This window comes from Equus asinus, chromosome 28 (genome assembly GCF_041296235.1).
Source record: "Equus asinus isolate D_3611 breed Donkey chromosome 28, EquAss-T2T_v2, whole genome shotgun sequence".
NCBI classification, from domain to species: domain Eukaryota; kingdom Metazoa; phylum Chordata; class Mammalia; order Perissodactyla; family Equidae; genus Equus; species Equus asinus.
In genome coordinates this window covers 24,614,702-24,626,882 of record NC_091817.1, presented here as the reverse complement: position 1 = coordinate 24,626,882, position 12,181 = coordinate 24,614,702, and the positions used below count along the sequence as shown (strand labels likewise).

Genomic DNA, 12,181 nt, shown 5'->3' with positions numbered 1-12,181 from the left:
CCTGCCAGCATTGCCCATAGTCCCTCCAACAGCACACATGGGACCCGGCAGCAAATGGGCCCAGATCTCAGCTTTCTGTGCCTCCGTAGCCACAGGTTAAAGTGGGAACACCCAGCCCATCTCGAAGGCAGAACAATGACAGGTGCGGTCACTGTCTTAGGCCCTCTTTTAAACACAAAGTCCCCCAATGAGGGGAGCAGCAGAGGCTTCTAACCCCTCCCTAGGAGCCTCCTTTCTGAACACGAGGGCCCAGCCAGGCCATCCCAGCTGCTGCTGAGGTCACCACAGTTATGCCTCTTCTGTCAGCTGCTCCCTGGGCCCTGGCCTGTGAGGTTTGGGTGGCAGCTGCTCAGACACCCAGGTGCCTCTGGTCGGCTGGTAACGCATCGTACCTCCCAAGCCAAGGGGGGCAAATGAGGTCCAGAGAGGTCTAGTGACTACCCACAAGACAGTGCAGCAACGAGCAAAGACGTCAGGACATGCTTCATCTTGAGAGTGGCAATGTGCCATCTCACTGGCTACCCTAGGGTCCCCAGGGCCCAGGACCTCGACTTTGACCCCCTGGGTGCCCCACCCCTACACCCACACCCAGCCCCTTGGTGTCCAGCACAAAACTGTGTTAAGGTGTTGACTGCAGGACACCCACCTGGAGAGTCACAAAGAGGGTGCCTCGGTCTCCACACCTGGAAACCCCGCACTTCTCTTTTGGTAAAACAAAGAGCTGGAGTTGGACCTTCTCTGTGGGAAGCCCACAGAGCACCCAGCCTCTGCCCAGGAGTCCCCCCGCCGCCAACACCGCACAGAAGCACTGCCTTCTGCAGGTGCCTCTGCCCCCCAGCTGGGGGTCCCCAGGGTCTCCCCCTAGGGGCTGGGTGCAGATGGCTCAGCAGGCGGAACACAGCAACGACAACAGCCAACCATTAGCAGGGGTGGCCTCATTAACAAAGGGAATGTGGGCGGCCTGTTTGGCTGTCCACATGCCCCAGGGCACCGAGGGGTGGGGGCAGAGCGGGCCGGGCACCAGGCCCCCCACCCCAGCCGCCCACCTCTGCCTGGGACGGGGCTGCCACTCCAGTCTGTCCTCAGCCCCCGGCCCCTGCCTGCCTCCCTCACGGTCCCAGCGGGAAAGAGCAGAGCAGGAAGGCCTGTGGGCAGCACTGGCCAGGCTGGGCCTTTTCCTCCATGATGGCTCCTCCAACCTGGTGTGTCCTCGGCCACCGTTTATGAGGCTCATCACAGAGGCCCAGAGGGGGAGAGCAGCCGGTCAAGGAGCAATTTGACCTTCACCTCCTGCTTCTCGAAGCCAAGGTGGGGAGGCCTGCACTGCCAGGTGAAGGGGCTGGGGAGAGGCAGGGGGACCCCGTGCTGGCCAGATGGGGCGGGCCCTGTCCCCTCCGCTGGCTCACAGGGAGAGGCTGCCTTTCTCTTCCTTGTCAAAAGTCAAACAGCCGGGGCCAACCTGCTGGCAAACCGGTTTCCGTGGCCTCCCAGGAGGAAACACCCTCCAGCATGAGGAGCAGCTGGGGCACGGGGCCGCCTCCTGCTCCCCATCCAAGCGAGCACCGGGGTCCACCGTCTCACCCTGGCCCTCCACCTCTGCAGCCTCCTCACCTGAGCACGGAGCGCACCCCCCACCCTGCCTGCTTCCCTGTGCCTGGACGACCAGCGCTGAGCATGCCCAGCCCACACCCAGAGCAGCAAGGGGTAACCCGGGCCAGCCAGGGCCTCCAGAGCTGCCCAGAACCCTGGGCAGGCCGAGGGCCAGGCCTCATATGTGCCCCTCTTGAACTAGATCTTGGGGTGGCTGAGACCAAGGGGGCCCGGCTGGGAGCCACACCCCACTGACCTTTCCTGCCCCGTTCCCCACCCCAAACAGCAGCTTCTTACCTCCAGGTCCAGGCAGGCCGCTGGCCCGGCTCTGCCGAGGCCGCCTCCTCCCCTCCCACCACCTCCCAGGGCTCCCAGGCTCCAGGCTGAGCTTGTCTGGGCAGGTGGCCCCAGGTGAGGCTCCGCCTGCCCGTCTCGCCCCATTTCCGGCTGGCCCACACCTGCTGCTGCCACCTTCCTCTCTCGTTCCTGGTTTCCCTGCGGGGGCTGACCAGCCCCTCGGGTGCTGAGCTCCCCCACCCCTCGTGTCAGCTCTCCGTGGGCTTTCGGCACCTCTGCCCAGGGACACACGGACTGCTGGCCCCCTGAGACGCCTGGGAGAGCCTGGGGGAGTTCCTGAATGTCTCTGAGACCCAGTGGCCCCCCTTCGGGCTGTTGGGGGTGCTGCCCCCCATATGTAATTACCGAGTCTGCAGGCTCCCTCCTGCCTGCCTCCTGAGATCAGCCCCACCTGAATGCTGGGCCCACGCTCACCTGCCTGCAATTAAAACAAGCCACGGCCAGCAGCTGGCTGGAGGCAGGAGGCCAGGGTGGTATGCGGGAGGATGGGGAATGGGGCACACAGTCACTACTCTCAGGACGTCCAGCCCCCTGCAGGACACAAAGTGGGAACTGACACTGACACAGGGTCGGGCAGGGGTGGGAGATGGGAGATGGGAGGGATTTGAGGCAGCTGCTCCAGTATCCCCGGGGCGTGGAGGGCAGTGGTCCAGGCAGGCTCTGCTCCATCTGAGAGGCCCCATAGAGGCCCAGGGTACCCCCGCCTCACTTCCTCCTGGACCACTGGCCTCCCAACCCTGTCCACCCGGCCCCTGATCCAGCCTTCAGGGCTCACCTGAGACCAGCAGTTCTCACACCCAGGCACCCACGCCCCCAGCTGGCTTCTGATCCCCACCCCCACTCCCAATGTCCCCATTGTTGAGAACCGAGCCACCACTCCTTCCAAGAAGCACCTAGGCAGTCATTGATTCACTGGACAAAGTCTGGATCACGTACCGCCGTGGGCCGGCCTGGGCGAGGCACTGAGTGTGCACAATGCACCCTGGGAGCCTGCTGCAGCTCTCCCCCGCATGCGTCCCCCACAGCCCCCCTGGGTTCCCCCTCACCTGGGACCCATCCCTCGGTGTCGGGATCATTTCTTCCTCGGAAGTGTGCCCTGCCAGATCACCAAACCCAGGCCCCAGCACAGGGCCTGGTGCAGAGAAATTCCAGGGAGCAACAGGTGAGGGAGGAAATGTGGGCAGATAGAATGGACGAGGGAAGGACGGACAGGTGGAGGGACTCAGCCAGGCATGTAGCAAGAATTTATGGAGAGTCTGCTGCGTGTCAGGCGCTGGTCTAGCACCTGGGGACACAGCAGTAAACAAAATGCAAAACCCTCTGCCCTCTTAGAGCTGGAGGGAGACAGATAATGAATATGAAATAAATATGAAATATGTCCAGTGGCAAGAACTACGGGATGAAATAAAGCAAGGTAGGGGGAAGAGAGTGATGGAGGATGGTTTATTCTCTCTGAGAAGGTGACACTCAAGCACAGGCTGCATGTGGCGAGGGAGGTGGACTTTGCAATGTCTGGAGTGGGAGCATTCCAGATAGCAGGAAGGGCACATGCAAAGACCCTGTGGTGGGAGGATGGGTGGGTGGTGTGTTTAAGGAACAGGGAGGAGCCGGGCATAGCTGAATGAAGGAGGTGAAGTAGAGATGAGACCAGGGAGGTGAAGGAAGGATGGATGGACGGATGGACAGTTGGGAGCAAGGGTGGATCCAGGTCTGGTAAAGTGTTGGGGAGCTCCAGGCCCCTGAGGAAGGGCTCTAGCTGTTGGCCACAGCTCAGACACATTCCTTGGGGCTAGCCCAGACCCCCTTGGAGTTCCTTGTCCCCAGATCACCTCCTCACCCCTCTTCCCCTGGCAAATGTCCAACTGCTGATGCTATCTCTGCTCTGCCCACAGGCATGCACGCTGGCCTCACCCAGCAGGAAACTGTGCCCCCTACCCCCACACCTCAGGCTGAGCACAGACGAGGGGGCACCGGGAGAGAGACACCTACCCCGATAAGGACACCAGGGGAGTCAGTGACTTCCCGTATGTTCGTGGGTGCCTCCCCCACTCCTGACACCCACACTCCATCCTCCACCTCGCCCAGCTCCGCCGTCAGGGCCCCTGGCAGGTGATGTCATCACCCCACTCTGTCAGTCTGGGGCTGGAGCCCTGGGAGTTGGCTGTGGGAGGTTGCTCAACCTCTCTGTGCCTCAGGTCTTCTATTAAATGAGGACACATGCCTTTGCCCTGTTTGCCTTGTAGAGGCAAAGGAAGGAAAGGGGATGGGACCAGGAAGGTGCTTCTGCCTCGGCAAAGCCCAGGGCCCTCCAGAGCAGCTGCGTGAGGAGCATGGGTGGGGCTGGTGCCTTGGTCTCTAGGACCCCCATCCAGGACCTGTGGGTTTCCCACCGACTCCCCACTGCACCCTATGGAGCAGGAGCCTCTTTTTAATGCGGAGTTTACAGATAAGGCATAGGGAGGGGAGTAACACATCCAAGGTCGTCCCCAAGTGGTCTGACCCAGGACTGGGGCCCTTATCTGACCCTGGGTAAGCCCAGCCTCACGCTCACCCCCACCCCACCCAGGGGAAGCCTCGGGACATGCAGATCCCTCCCTGTCTGGGGACACGGGAAGTGTGGAGGGGCTGAACGGCCCGGCTCTGACACCTCGCACCCCAGCAGGACCCTGGTGCGGCCTCCACGCGCCACGCGGCGGCTGGCACCTGGGGAGGGCTGGGTAGACGTCTGCCATATCCAGATGCAGAGGAAGACGGAGCTTACTGACCTTTTAAAGCCCCTGTGGCTTCAGTGTGCCCTCCCTGTCTGTCGAATGGAGTTGGCCCCTGCTCCTTCAGTTAGAACAACAGAAAACATTTCGCCCTTTGGGCCACATCTGGAAGAAGGAGATCTCCACGGCCAGATGTGTGTGTACAAGCCCACCGCTCGGGAGCCAGGCCTGAGATCAGCCCCAGCATGCCCACTGTGGGGGGATGGGCTCCCCTCTTCAGGATAGTGTGACCCTGCATCCCAGGATGGGATCACCCTCCACCATCTGCGTCCTTCGGTCACACTCACCTTCCAGGTTCCGTCTATACCTGATCATCCATCTGCACCCTGCCTGGGGATCAGGAGACCCGGTCCCCTTCCTGGGCCGCCACTCGCTGGCAGGGTGGGGCTGAGCATGTCAGGGCCCTTCTCTGAGCCTCAGTGTTCCCCATCTGTGAATTGGGGTGGGACCCATCCCGCAGTGTTCCCAGGTGTGTCATGGGAGAAGACTTGGAGCGGGGAACCGCTCTGACGTGCACTGTGCCACAGGAGGACTCGATCGTCCCAGTGACTCCAAGGCACGTCTGTCCCCATTTGACAGGTGAGGAGACTGAGGGCTCTCAGAGTCAGAGGGCTTAGCCCAGACCCACATGAGTCAGTGGCATCAGGCCACATCCTTGGCGTTCCGTGACACTGAGGGAGTCGTCTTCATGTGGCCCCGGGGGACCTCTCCAGGTTTGCCCCATGTTGAGTTGACTGGGTTCTACCGTGGTTGGGATGGGGAAACTGAGTCACCTCCCCCTGGTGGGTTTTCCGGGGGCCTCCCCGTGTCTCTTCAGAGGCGGTGCTCTCTGTGTAGCCACCAAACACAGGAAATGGGTGCAAACCAAATGTCAAGACCGCAGGGACAGGAGGCTGTGGGCCCAGAGTGGGGCAGCTCGCGCTGTGCCCATCTCCGGGGAGGCATGGAGAGCGGCTCAGCACAGCCCCAGGGCAGGCCCACCCTGCCCACCGGCCTCTTACTGGGACCAGGTGTCCCTCTTCTCTCCTGATCACTGCGAGAGAAATCCACCCACCCTCCTTCATGGCCTGGTTCAAATGCCTCTTCCAGGAAGCCCTCTTGGAGTTATCCCATCCTCCCCAGTAGGAAGGCAGCCTCTGGACCCCTGAACCTCAAAAGTGCTGGAGCACTTTACCTATGAGAACACTGTCATCCGACTCTCCCGGGGGCCTCATTGCGTGCCAGGCCCTCTCCTAAGAACTCTGCATGGACTGATTCGTGTAATCCCCACAACAATCCTGTGAAGGAGGTACTCTTATCACAGACGAGGAGACTGAGGCCCAGAGAGATTTAGTAACTGGCCCCAGAGGACATCGCCAATACATGCCAGAGCCAGGATTTGAACCCACATCTCTGTTAGATCGTCATTTATCTCTATATCATACAGCTTCTCAGTGAACGTATTTCATTCATTCATTCAACAAACATTTTCCAAGTGCTCACTAGACGCCAGGCTTCATGCTGGGCTGTGTGGACACGAGCTCAGAGTGTTGGGGAAACAGGCAGCTGGTAAGTGTGGCTGGAGCATGGGGGCAAGAGAGATGAGGCCAGAGAGCAGGGTGCGAAGATAGGGAGGGAGGCGCAATCTTAGTCCCTGCGCAGTGGGAAGCCACAGGTGGACTGAAGGAGGGGGCGAGGGGATCGGTTTATGTTTCAAGGGGGGCAGCTGAAGGAGGAGGCTCTGCCCTGACCAGGTCACAGCTATAGGTCAAGGCCAGGTCAAGCTGCTTCTCCTGCATCCCAGGCCACGCCTAGTCAGGAACCCCACAGGGTCCTAACAGACAGAGGTAACTGGGCATCTAGCAGGAACCCTGCAGAAGTCCCCAGGGCAGAGAGGCGGGGCGGCCTTGCAAGCCCGCTTCGGGGGAGATGCTAACTCTGGTCCACCCACCGTAGCTGGTACCACAGAGCTGGAAGGCAGGCATCCCTCCGCCCATCAGGCAGTCTGCCTGTACATTTCCTGTCAGCCCTCTGCAGCCTGGGCTCGGAGCCGGCCTCCCTCACCCCTCACCAATGATGGGCTGCTCAGTGGTCACAATGGGCTCTCTGAGTACTGTGCAGACATGAATATTGACATTGTCACTTACACTGACAGGTGAGACAAAAAGGAAACAACAAAGACCCATGTTGGAACTTTGCTTGTCCGTCAATGACGTGGGCCATTTTTTGCTGAATTGGGTGATAGTCTTCAAAGGCTGGAATCCTTGCTGACCTAGACAATAGCTTTTGAATTCATTGCTGAATGGGATAAGAGTTTTCCGGTTTTTTGTGCTATTCACAATGTAACGACCGCAGACATGGCACACAGATGGAATATCCTTATTAGCATTTTCCCCACCACTTTCTTAAGTCTATCTAGACAGTAACCATAACTCAAGGCCTGATTAGTAGCATTTGCAGATTTCCGTGGTGTCAATACTCCCACCATGGCCGATTTCAAGATACAAGCATTGAACGCAGGAAGGAGGAGAAAGATGTGCCTTGGCTCACCACGCTGGAGCGTCTGTGTTGTGCACCAACGCGGGAGACGTCACTAACCGGGAGCACAGATGACGAGTCTGCTGGGGCTGCCGTCACAGAGGACCACACACTGCGCAGCTTAAGCAACAGAAACTTACTGTCTCATGGTTCTGGAGGCTGGAAGTCCACCATCAAGGTCTCGGTAGGCGTGGTTCCTTCTGAGGCTGCGAGAAGGAATCTGTTCCATGCCTCTCCCAGCTTGGGGCGGTTTGTTGGCCATTTTCGGCATTTCTTGGCTTGTGGAAGCATCACCTGATCTCTGCCCTCATCTCTACGTGACATTCTCCCTGTGTGTGTCTGTGTCCAAACTTGCCCGTTCCAGAAGGACACCAGTCGCGTTGGCCTGGGGCCCACCTAACGACCTTCTATTAACTTCATTAGCTCTGTAAAGACTCCGTCTCCAGTTAAGGTCACGTCCTGAGGTCCTGGGGGTCAGGACTCCAGCATGTGAATGAGGAAGGACACGATTCAACCCATAGCAATAGATAATAGCAAAATGTGTCATAAAAATGAGGAAGCAATACATTTTGAGCATTTATTACCATTTTTAATATAATCTAATTTTGAGTTGATGTGATTTAATTCTTAATAGTGTCTGTGTTTAACAACCGACAACCAGCTCCTGCGAGCCAGTGCAGGCAGGCGCTGTCCCCTCTGACCTGCCCGCAGGCTCAGATGAGGGACAGGTCAGGAAAGCTGAGCTTAGGTTCTGTGCATCTCCTCGGAGGAGCTCCGTCAGCCCGGTCTCCTCCTACCGGGGAGGGGCTCTGGAGGAAAGCGACAAGCGGTGGGCACAGGGCTGCCCAGCCTGACCAGCAAGAGCTAGAAACAGTCCAAGCGCCCAGCACCGGGGAATGGCTCAGAAAGCACAGCTGGCTCTGCCCACCTGGGGAACGCACCATCTCTGTTTGCCCCGAACAGCAAATGGACTGTCTCAGCTTTAGCACTGAAGGGTCTGCATCCCAGGAAGTGGGGGCAAACTGGGACACTTGGCCACCCCAGCCTTGGTCATACGGTCATGACCCAAACCAAACATGCTTTCAATACTGAATTCAGTGAAAATAAGCAGGAACGAGGGCAACGTCTCCACCTGTCTCGGGGCTCTGTTTCTCTGCTCTGACGTGGGGCTGCACGCAGAGCCCACTCAGAAGTGCTCTGCGTAGAGCGAATGATCGTGTCGAATTTGTGTTTCTGGGTCAAGCCTGAAGGTGGCAGGGATGTGGAGAAAGAAGAGACAACCCCGAGGAGTGGCAAAGCGCGGGACCCTGCAGCCAGGTCCAGTCCTAGCTGTACCACATACCTAGCCGTGTGACCTGGAGGACGTGGCTTAACAGCTCCGTGCCTCAGTTTCCCCATCTGTAACCTGTTCCTACCCCATTGGGTGGTTGTGCAGCTTCAGTGAGATCTACCACAGAAAGCACAGCGCCTGGCAAGCGCTGAGCACTGAGCCAACGCTGTTAGGAAGCAAACCAGCTGGAGGGACCTGGGGTGTTTCTTTCCATTTCAGAATTATTTCCACTGTGGCTGTTCTAACGTCGTTTGTGCAATCAAAGCAAAGTAAAACAAAAACTGTAGGTATCTGTGCACACAGATGTATATAAATAGAGCCTGCAACCAAATATCAGACTTGGGGGGGGCGGGTTAGAGGGGACTGCTCCCCGGACGCTGCGGCTGGCCCCGAACGTGCCATTCCTGGAGGTGCGACTTTACAGCAGCTGCCAGGAGATGCAGCTGGTGCCTCTCTGAGGTTGTGCCAACTCAGATCAGAACTAAATCCTGGGCAAGCAGCTCCAGCTGAGAAAATAGGAGGCAGATGGACACAGCTCCTGGGTCAGAGAGGGTGTCTGTGTTTCCGGGGTAGCCCAGCACAAGCACGATGCGGGCCACCTCCACAGTTGACACAGATTCTGTTGCCCTCAGCGCTCACCAGCCCCAAGGAGAGAGTCCTCAGCAGCGTGGGGCTGCGGTGGCCCCTGGGAAGAGCGTCTGCCCCATTACACGTTACCCGGAGGGGCAGCCACGCCCTCCCAGTCTGCTTCTCCGCTGTCTCTGAGCTCCTGCCCCAGTAATAGGTCCGTCTTGTGCAGGGTGGGGCGAGAGAGGCCTAGGGTGCAAAATTTGAAGAGGCCCCCGCGGTCAGGTGCTGACGACCCTGCGCCTCACGGTGACCCTCTGTGACTCTATGATGCAGGCTCTGACATCATCCCATCTTGGGGTCAAAACGAAGCAGAACACAAGGCTCAGAGAGCAAGTATTCCCTGCCCTGGAAAGTGCAGAACTGAGACTCGAACGCAGGCCCGGGAAGCTGGAGCATCTGCTGGCTTGACTGCTGAGCCACCCTCCGCGCTGAGCCCAGGGGCGCCTGGCTGACCCTCAGGCGACCGCTGTGGCAGAAAGCACCCGGAAGCCGAGTTTGCAGGCTGGAGCTGGGGTCCCGACTCCGGCCGGGGGCACTGGGTGACCTAGGGCAAGTCCCTTCTTTTCTCCGTGCCTCAGTTTCCTTGTCTACGGAAGCTGATGGCTGCACTGGAGCAGGAGTTACAAACCGCAGTGGCCACAAGCTGGTGAGAGCAGGGGGAAGTGGGGTGGGATGGTCGGGGGCGGGGCATAGGGACTTGGGGTGGGGGACATGGGGTGAACTGGAGAGCACAGGCCATCTTGGGGAGCACTACTCAGCTCCAGCCAACTGTCATTTGAAGGGATTTGGGCCCAGTGTGGCCTGAGCCTTCGGTTTTTCAAGAGAAGCCAGAAATGTGATTTTTATGTGATAATCTAAATGGTTAAAAGTTGGCAATTAATTCAAATGGATTGGAAGCCCTTTGAGAGTCAATGAAAGCCTATGTAGGGCCAGACACCAGCCATGGGCCTCCAGCTGGCAACCCCTGGACCCAGATCAGACCCTGTGGGTGTGCCCCAACATCCACTCGCCCCTTCTAGTGGACAGAACCTCACATATTTGGCTGGGCTCGCAGCCCGCAGAATGAAGACATGGTTCCTAGTTTCCCTGGCAGCTCAGTGTGGCCACATGGCCAAGGGCACCCATCTGCCCAGTGGGGAGGTCACGACAAGGCTAACATTTGTACAGACCAGGCGCTGTTCTAAATGCTTCCCCACGTTAACCCCTTTGTTAGACACCGTCATTATCCACTTTTTCCAGAGGAGGAAACTGGGGCAGACGCCCACAGTCACACACCAGAGATGAGCAAGGCCAGGATTCTCCCCAGGCAAGCGGCCTCGCCATCTCTGTGGTCCCATCGCCCCAGGGGAGCGTGGCCTTGGCAGCACAGGGATGGGCTCAAGATAAGGGCACGTGCCCTCCGGCACCCAGCAAGGAGGCCGTCTGGCCAGGGAGCCCCTCTCACCGAGGGGACAGGAGGCCACAGTGGGTGAGAGTGCAAATTCTGAGCCCCAGAGACAAGCAGTTACTCACGGGTGAGCCCCCTGCGCTCAGTGGGGTCCCGTGGGCAAATCGTCACCCTTTCTGGGCTCTTCTCCATCTAGATTCATGGCCTCCTGCCGCAGTCTCTGGTTTAATTGGTTCTGGATGGTGCCCAGCATAAGTGATTTTTTTTAGAGTCTCTCCCACCAGGTGACTCCAGTGTTGGGGGATGGGGGGGATGGTCCTTTCTTCCCGAGGGTCTTAGGTATCAGGTGCCCGACCTCTCCGGGCTTCCATCACTGCCTCAGCCTTTCCCCTAGAGGTATAGGGTATGTGGGGGCAGTGATCGGGAAGGTGGAGGCCCCGGAGGGTCAAAGTCTGGGCTTGTCAGCGGCGGAGGATGAAACTCTTGGCTGGCCAAACACGGGGACACTGCTCCTGCTGCTCTGCAAACAGCAGTGGGGACCAGCCTCCGGCGGGCGCTCAGCCAGGCGCCCCCACCCACAGCCATGCTGAGCCTCTGCCAGAGCAAGAGGCCCTCAAGGCGGGGGGCAGAGGGGTGACACCACGGGGTGGGCCACGGGCTGTCCCAGAGCAGCCGGTTCCTGGAGACACACAGACCACGGGTCCCATCCCCAGCTCACAGCGACCTTGGGCAAGTCCCTCTTTGACCCTGAGCCTCAGTGGGCCCGGTCTTGGCAACAACAGGACACAAAGTGCCCAGTCCAGGGTCCAGCCTGGAGTCAGGGAAGCAAATGGCAGCTCAACAGGAAGAGGAAAAACAAAGATAAGCTGACTTTTCTTTTTTCCAGTTCTTGCAGGAGTCAATAGATAATGCCCAGGGTTAATAAATCAAGAAACCGCAGCATAAGTGTGTTATTTATCACTCTGGAGGGAACCACCACGTGAACTGAAGCTGTTGGAGTGGTTGCCTCTGGGGAGGGGGTTTCCAGGAAATGGGGCCTTTCGATAAGTCTTTTTCACCAGTTCATGTTTTTAAATATTTATTTATTAAAAAGTGACTCGCCTCTCCAGTGTTGTTCTGAAAGATCACCAATGTCAACAGAAATATTTTGGGCCTATAAAGCCAAAATAAGGTCAAGTGCTCAAGTTGTGGAGTCAGGCTGGCTGGGGTTCAAATCTCTGCTCTGCAACTGACTAGCTGTGCCACCTTGGGCAAGTTACTTAACCACTCTGTGCCTCTGTTTCCTCATCTGTAGAATAAGAATAATAATATGTCCACGCTGCCAGCATGTATAATTGTGAGACATTATTATTAAATATACCTATAACTAATATCTGCAATTGTTTTACAAAAATAGGATTATTATGCAGTATATAGTTTTTGCAACTTGCTTGCTTTCTCTTACCGAGATACAGCAGATTCATTCCAGATCAGTACATACAATTCTATTTCATTCTTTCTAACTGATGTAAGAATTCCATTGCACAGAATATAAAATTCATTTCTCCATAACCCTCTATTGAAGGAAATTTAGGGAGTTTCCAATTTTCAGTAGAATATACT

The 12,181-nt window shown here is 57.7% G+C and overlaps 1 protein-coding gene across 1 annotated transcript in view; it reads right to left on the bottom strand.

Annotated features, from left to right (window-relative positions):
• The window catches only part of ADGRG1 (adhesion G protein-coupled receptor G1), a 39,333-nt gene extending 37,344 nt beyond the window's left edge, over positions 1-1,989 (bottom strand). Inside the window, exon 1 of the mRNA XM_014827293.3 lies at positions 1,888-1,989. The gene's annotated coding sequence lies outside the window, so the exon portion shown is untranslated. The remainder of the gene's footprint in view (positions 1-1,887) is intronic.
• Between the last annotated feature and the right edge of the window lie 10,192 nt (positions 1,990-12,181).